Consider the following 6,505-nt stretch of genomic DNA (forward strand, 5'->3'; position numbering starts at 1 on the left):
TTACCTAAAATAAGGGGTGAGGGAATCCTTATTGCTCTGGTCATCCCAATCCAAGTTGTTCCACCAAGTTTGCTCACCTTTAATCTCTTTTAATATTCTGCTCTTCAATATTTCAGCCCCAAATGGTAATTTTTTGAGCCTTGGGCAAAAGAGCACAATTATATATTCCAAGGAGGGAAAATGGAGTGGTTGGTCTGCAATGCGATGCAGTTTATCCATGTCAATCAAAATCAACATCTTGATGCCAAAGCTAGAATGGGAGTTCCCAACATTACTTATTAGTTCCTCCATTTCCGAACAACTTTTTATGTGTAGAAGATTAAGACATGGCAGTTCCAGAACCCAAGAAACATCCTTCAACTTGTAGCATTGAAAAATAAATAGGTCGCGAAGGTTGTTGAACCCAGCTCCATTCAACCTAATTTTTTCCACTTGTTCTATTCTTTCAAATGTGAGAGTCTTCAAACATCTGAAATGTGATTCACAGCCCACGCCTGCATTCATCATTAATTTGTCTCCCTGGACATGTGAAATTTCTAGTTTCTCAAGGTTGTCAGTTACTCTGCGGCTCCATTGTAAAGTGCCCAAATCATCCTCACCACTTGATCCGAACAAAGTGAGGTCCCATACAGAGACATTTGGTAACATGCCCAGTCTGTTGAGATTAGCTAGATCAATGACAATTCTCAAACTTAATTGGTGGCGTCCTTTGAAACATTTCAGCTCATTCAACCACAAATCATCTACAGAAGAAGTCTTCCTATATCCAACCACTTGAGCATTGATAAATTAGATATTGCTCCATTGGGTACGGTATTAATAGAAGTGCTCCATAGAAGCAAGTACTCTAATTTACAGAGGCACCCAAACTCAAGCGGTAAACTACTAATAAAAGTGTGGGACAAGTTTAAATATTGAAGCTCAGTTAAGCTACAAATCTCCATTGGAAGCTCAGTTATTTGACAACCAGAGAGATCCAAGTATGTTAAATGAGGCATTCTTGCTAACAAACTCGGAGGCATCTCACATGTTGATAATTTTTACATAGGAGAATCAACATAGAAAGTTTTGGAAAAGTAGAAGTTCCATACTCTGGTAAAGAAACCAAACTGGTTCCACATGAATAATGCTCGCTCTGCCTCCTGCCATTCCTCCTGTGTAGGAAAATTATGCAAACCAATTTCAGCTTTTACAATCCATTTTCTTCCATTCCCCTTTAACTTAGAGATCATCAATAATGCCATGTCTCGGATGACGTCATGCATTTTCACATGTTTAGCCTCATAATAAAACTCATGTCTAGAGGAGTGCTCTAGTAAGGATGCATCCATGAGAACTTCCAAATAGTAGCATCCTTTGGCGAAAGCTTCATTGATCACATTAAATTCACGGATTATGCCACAACCTATCCAATAAGGTATCAATTGTTCAAATTTGTGGATCTCATAATCTTCAGGCCACAAAGCGCAACACAAAAGACATTCTCTTATCGAGTCATTTTTTAAACTGTCGTAGCTTAGCTTGAAGGCTTTATACATTATAACTGAATCTTCTTCTGAAAGATCAATGGCTGTCCACTCATGTTCATCCCTTATTTGACGGAGAACGTCATTCCAAACTTCCAAAGATTTTTTCCCTAACATGGCCCGGGCAACGGTGATAAGAGCGAGTGGAAGACCTGCACATTCTTTAGCAAGTTCTTGAGCACAAGAGTTGATTCCTCTATCTGAGTTGAGAACATCCCCATCGCTATTCTCCTTAAAGAGTTGCCATGCTTTTTCTGGATCCAGGCAGTTGACTTTGATCTTCTTTTCTGCTTTCATTCGTGCACACACTGTCTCGTTGCGGGTTGTAAACACCACAACTTTGCGCGGCTGCTGTTGGCTTTGCTCAGTAGCCGAGTGTGCCATGCCCAATAGTTGAAGATCCAGATGTTCCCAAATGTCATCAAGAAGTAGCAAGCAATTCCTATTCTTCAAATAGCTAAACAACTTTTCACCACAATTTGGTTCATTGTCACTCTCCTGTAGTGTTTTCAGTCCTAGACTATTAGCAATATCCATTTGGAGCCTTTTCAATTGGCATTCTTTGGAGGCCACAACCCAAATGACATGATCAAATATTCTATGATTATAATAGTGTTGCTGGATGCTCTTCAACATGGTGGTCTTACCGACACCACCCATTCCGTAGATGCCTATGATGTTGATTTTTCCACCATTGATGTAGCCCACAATGTCCTCCACATAGGAATCGATCCCAATAGGCGGCCGGTGTGAGATGGGAAGCATCACGGTGGGTTCCGGAGGCCCAACTGTCGCAATCGGATCCAGTGCACCAGCTTGGCTCATCAATTCATTAGCCTCGCCAAGCTTCTTCACCACTCTTCTGATGATGGAGCAGCAGTTTGATGACTCTCTGATAGGGACCTGATCTCTTGCTTGCTGTGTTTGACTCGACGTGCTGCCAGTTTGGTTGAAGCAATTGCAACTGAAGCAATCTAACGAAACAAAGCAGTAGACGGAAAAACTTGTTTTCTTCTCTCTTATTGATAAAAGCAACCTAATGAAGCAATATAATTGTCGTGAAAAGGCAAAAAGGTATATATGGGAGAATACTCACTGATACTTTGGAAATCCTGGTTGATATCAGTCACTTGGCCTTCCAATTCCTCCACCTCCCGTAGCCACTGGTTCACTTTGCTGGTCGGAATCTTCCCCTCGCGCTCCTCATCGTTGATCTGCTTCTTGATGTCATCCCTTCTGCCTCTCAATCTTGCCATTTCCTTTTCCAATTTCTTGATGCCAGTCTTTGGCCTGCCCAGTTTCAGCGATGCCCACAGCCCGCTCAGGCAACCGTTGACATCTACGTTGAGATTTAGTTTGATGAACGCCATGGATGAGGAGAAGCTCTAACTTGCCAATCAATTAGCAATATGGATAAGAGTTAAGCAGAGAGGAGTTGACCAGAGAGGGAGATCATGTATGTATACAATATAACAATAACAAGAGATTTATTTCTTTTAAGGAGCAAGTAAGGGAAGCAAGACTAATTAATATGGGGGGAGAAGACTGTCCATTATGTTTGCTTGTGGGCTCAAAGATGAAAGAGAACTCTCAACTGCTACTTCGATTGATTAATGCTAAATAATTGCCAGCAATAGTTGGCTACATTTATATATTTATCCAATGGTTTGTTTGCTTGTAAAGAGAATTTAAAAAATAATTTATATGAAACTTTTTTTTTTTGGCAAAGAAAAGTAGTTTCTTTGTTTGATTCATAAAGAGAAAAACTCCTTTGTCTGATGCAGCCTCATCACTGTAAAGAGGGACTGGTGGACTGTAATAGGAGATGATTTAATATATCTATATATTCTCACTCAATCACTAATCAACTTAATTAGGTGGTTCCTCTTTGTCTGGTTTGATCTATGAAGGCATGCAAGTTATGCTAATGAATTCCATCCATCTAATTTATTTGTCTAACTTTATGACAACTAGGGGAGTAATACAATAAAATTAAATTAGAATTCAATTTAATGGCCGGATTAATTAAGTATTTCATTTGTCTGTATCATCATCAAAATGGTCATATTGGAAGGCGAGATGCAATATATCTTAATTAAACACAAGCAATTTAATTAATTTCTTTAAGTTAATAATATTTTTTTAGAGTTTAATTGAGTTTGAAAATTTGATTGATTGATTATTTGTCTTAGAGGAAAAATAATAAAATGAGTATTTAATTTTCCAAATAACCTATTTGTTTCCTTTAAATACTCTCCACATATTGCCGATTTTTTTAAAGATCTGAATTAATGATTTTTTTTTGAAAAAATTGTCTATTAAATTTTATTGATTTAGCTTGCTTGTGTAAGCAAAGATGAAAGAGAACTCTTAATTGCTACTTTGACAATGTTACGCGCGTTGGCAGCAATAGTTGATTGATTGAAATAATAAGATGTTTGTGAAAATTTTTATATTAAATAAAAAAATATATAAAAATAATTTTAAGTACAATTATCTGAATTAATTGGTCTACATTTAAACGTCAATATATGTATGTATCAAACGTAATTAAGTGCTTCATCATACTTCAGAAGAATTCAGATGCTATCAATTATTCAAATACCAAGTTGCACCACTGACTCATCCTCATAATTAATTTTTTGGGCCCATAATTCTCCACAAGTTGTATATATAAGTAAGATGCCGAGTATAAGATTCTGTTTAGCACGCTCAAGGACTCAATTAGATTCACATAATGTACCATGCACCTTCCAGTGTTCATTTTATGCTCCACAAATTCGATCGCCGCCACTTTCTTAACTGTTAAATCTCATTGGATGATGATCTCCAATAGATGCAACTCGTCTTCTATATTTAGTGCCTATGTGGATAGCGTGTAGAGGGGTTCATAAGTATAATTATTGATTAAACTTTTTTTCGGGAATTCAAAAACATGACCCTCTGCTCAGGTCTAGACATGCTTCTTACAACATGTGCCAACCTCCTACTTAGGTCTCGACATGCTTCCTATAATATGTGCCGACTTCCTGCTCCGGTCTTGGCATGTTTCCTACAGCATGTGCTGACCTCCTACTCCGGTCTTGGCATGCTTTCTACAGCATGTGCCGACCTCCTGCTCAAGTCTTGACATGTTTCTTACAGCATGTGCCGACCTCCTGCTCAGGTCTCGGCATGCTTCCTACAGCATGTGCCAACCTCCTGCTCCTATCTCGGCATGTTTCCTACAGTATGTGCCGATCTCCTGCTCCGGTCTCGACATGCCTCCTATAGCAGGTGCCAACCTCTTGCTCCGGTCTCGGTATGCTTCCCGCAGCATATGCCGACCTCCTGTTCCGATCTCGGCAAGCTCCTTACAGCATGTGTCGACCTCCTGTTTCAATTTTGGCCTATTTTCGCACATTAGTAGTGGGCCGAGGCTGTGGTGTTCGATGGACAATAGTAGCACAAGATTCTTGTCCAGGACTTGGTCATCTCGCCCCATCCGAAAAACCCAGAAGTGTTTCTACCGAAGAAGTAGACACATATTCTCAAAATATATGTATAAACTGATGGAATCTTTCTAAAGAAGAATGATATATCAAAATATTTCTCAAATGGATATTAATATTTCAGAGATTAACTGCCATAAAAAGGTAACACATGCCCATGGGTACAGGTACGTACACATCAACCTTAATTTTTCCAAGTCATTAAACTCCTTCCTCACGCTGAACCCTAACTTGAGCATCGGAGTGGCTTGCCGGGACCCACCCCCGGTGTCATTCTAACCTTCTTTTTGAATGCTTTGCAGGTCTCTTCTTCGCTCTCCGCAACCTTATCTCAGGAGCATGCACGTCGACACTCCTTGAACCGATGTTGGAACCATCCACGATGTATTGGTCGAAACATCAGTAAAGTTTCCGCACTTGATGTTGATGCAAAGGTTTTGATGTTAATTTGTTTGATAATATAGATTTGGTCAATTTTGACCAAGTCAATAAGAAGTCATGATTGATCAAGGTTGACCTACTTAAGTGAGAAAGTCTAGTCAGATCAAGATTAATCAGATAATTAACAAGTGAAAAGTCTAGTCAGGCTAAAGTTGATATGATGACTGACAAAAAAAAGTCCTGACAAGTCAAGCAAGGGAAAAGTCTAAGCAAGTCAAAAGTGATCGGATGTTTGACAAAAAGAAAATCCTAAAGAGATAAACTTTAAGTAGTGAGAAGTCTTAGATGAGTGAACTCCAAACAAGAGAAAAAACTCTAAGGGAGTAAACCTTAGATAGCAAAAGTCTTAGAAGAGTAAACTTCAAGCAAAAGAAAAATCTTATGGAAGTAAACCTTAGATAGTGAACAGTTTTGGAGGAGTAAATTCCAAGTAAGAGAAAAAAATCCTAAAAGAATGAACCTTAGGTAGTTAGAAGTTTTGGAGGAATTAACTCCAAGCAAACGTAACCAAAACAAAGTTTCCGATTTATCGTGCGCATGCAGTCGATTGAACTAGTGGATTTTGGTCAACTAAAATATAGTGTTGCTAATACTATTTTACATTACTGTTATTGTTGTTGTGCTAATTTAGTATTGTAAAAAAGTCTTAGTAGATCAGATCGATTGGACACTAAGAAGAAGGAGAAGTCTAAACCTGTTAGTTGAACCAGATGTTTAGTAAGTAAGCTCCAAGATTGGAGTGGAAAAGATGAGTCCTCTTTTTGGGGGGCAAACTTAAACGACGACCGACTAAAGGTTCGACTTGGATTCCCAAGTCGAGATCAGATTGTTGGATTTCTGTTAAAATGATATTATATTGTTCATGAGCTAATTCGATTTTGTAGGAATACAGGCACCCGGAAGAGAACCCAGCCGACCGGAGGTCTAGGCGATTGTATAGGTCCCAAGCGCCAGGAGTAATTTTGGCAAGTGGGATCCGAGGCAACTGGAATGAATACAGATGCCCGGAGTAGATAAGTACCGAATACACATCAAAACGGATAAGGC

The 6,505-nt window shown here is 39.0% G+C and overlaps 1 pseudogene; it reads right to left on the reverse strand.

Moving 5' to 3' along the window:
* On the reverse strand, positions 1-2,896 carry LOC141830953 (putative disease resistance protein At1g61300; annotated as a pseudogene).
* Positions 2,897-6,505: the final 3,609 nt, after the last annotated feature.

This window comes from Curcuma longa, chromosome 6, assembly GCF_044706935.1.
Source record: "Curcuma longa cultivar G26 ecotype Majalengka, Jawa Barat chromosome 6, ITB_CL_G26_1.1, whole genome shotgun sequence".
Taxonomy (NCBI): Eukaryota; Viridiplantae; Streptophyta; class Magnoliopsida; order Zingiberales; family Zingiberaceae; genus Curcuma; species Curcuma longa.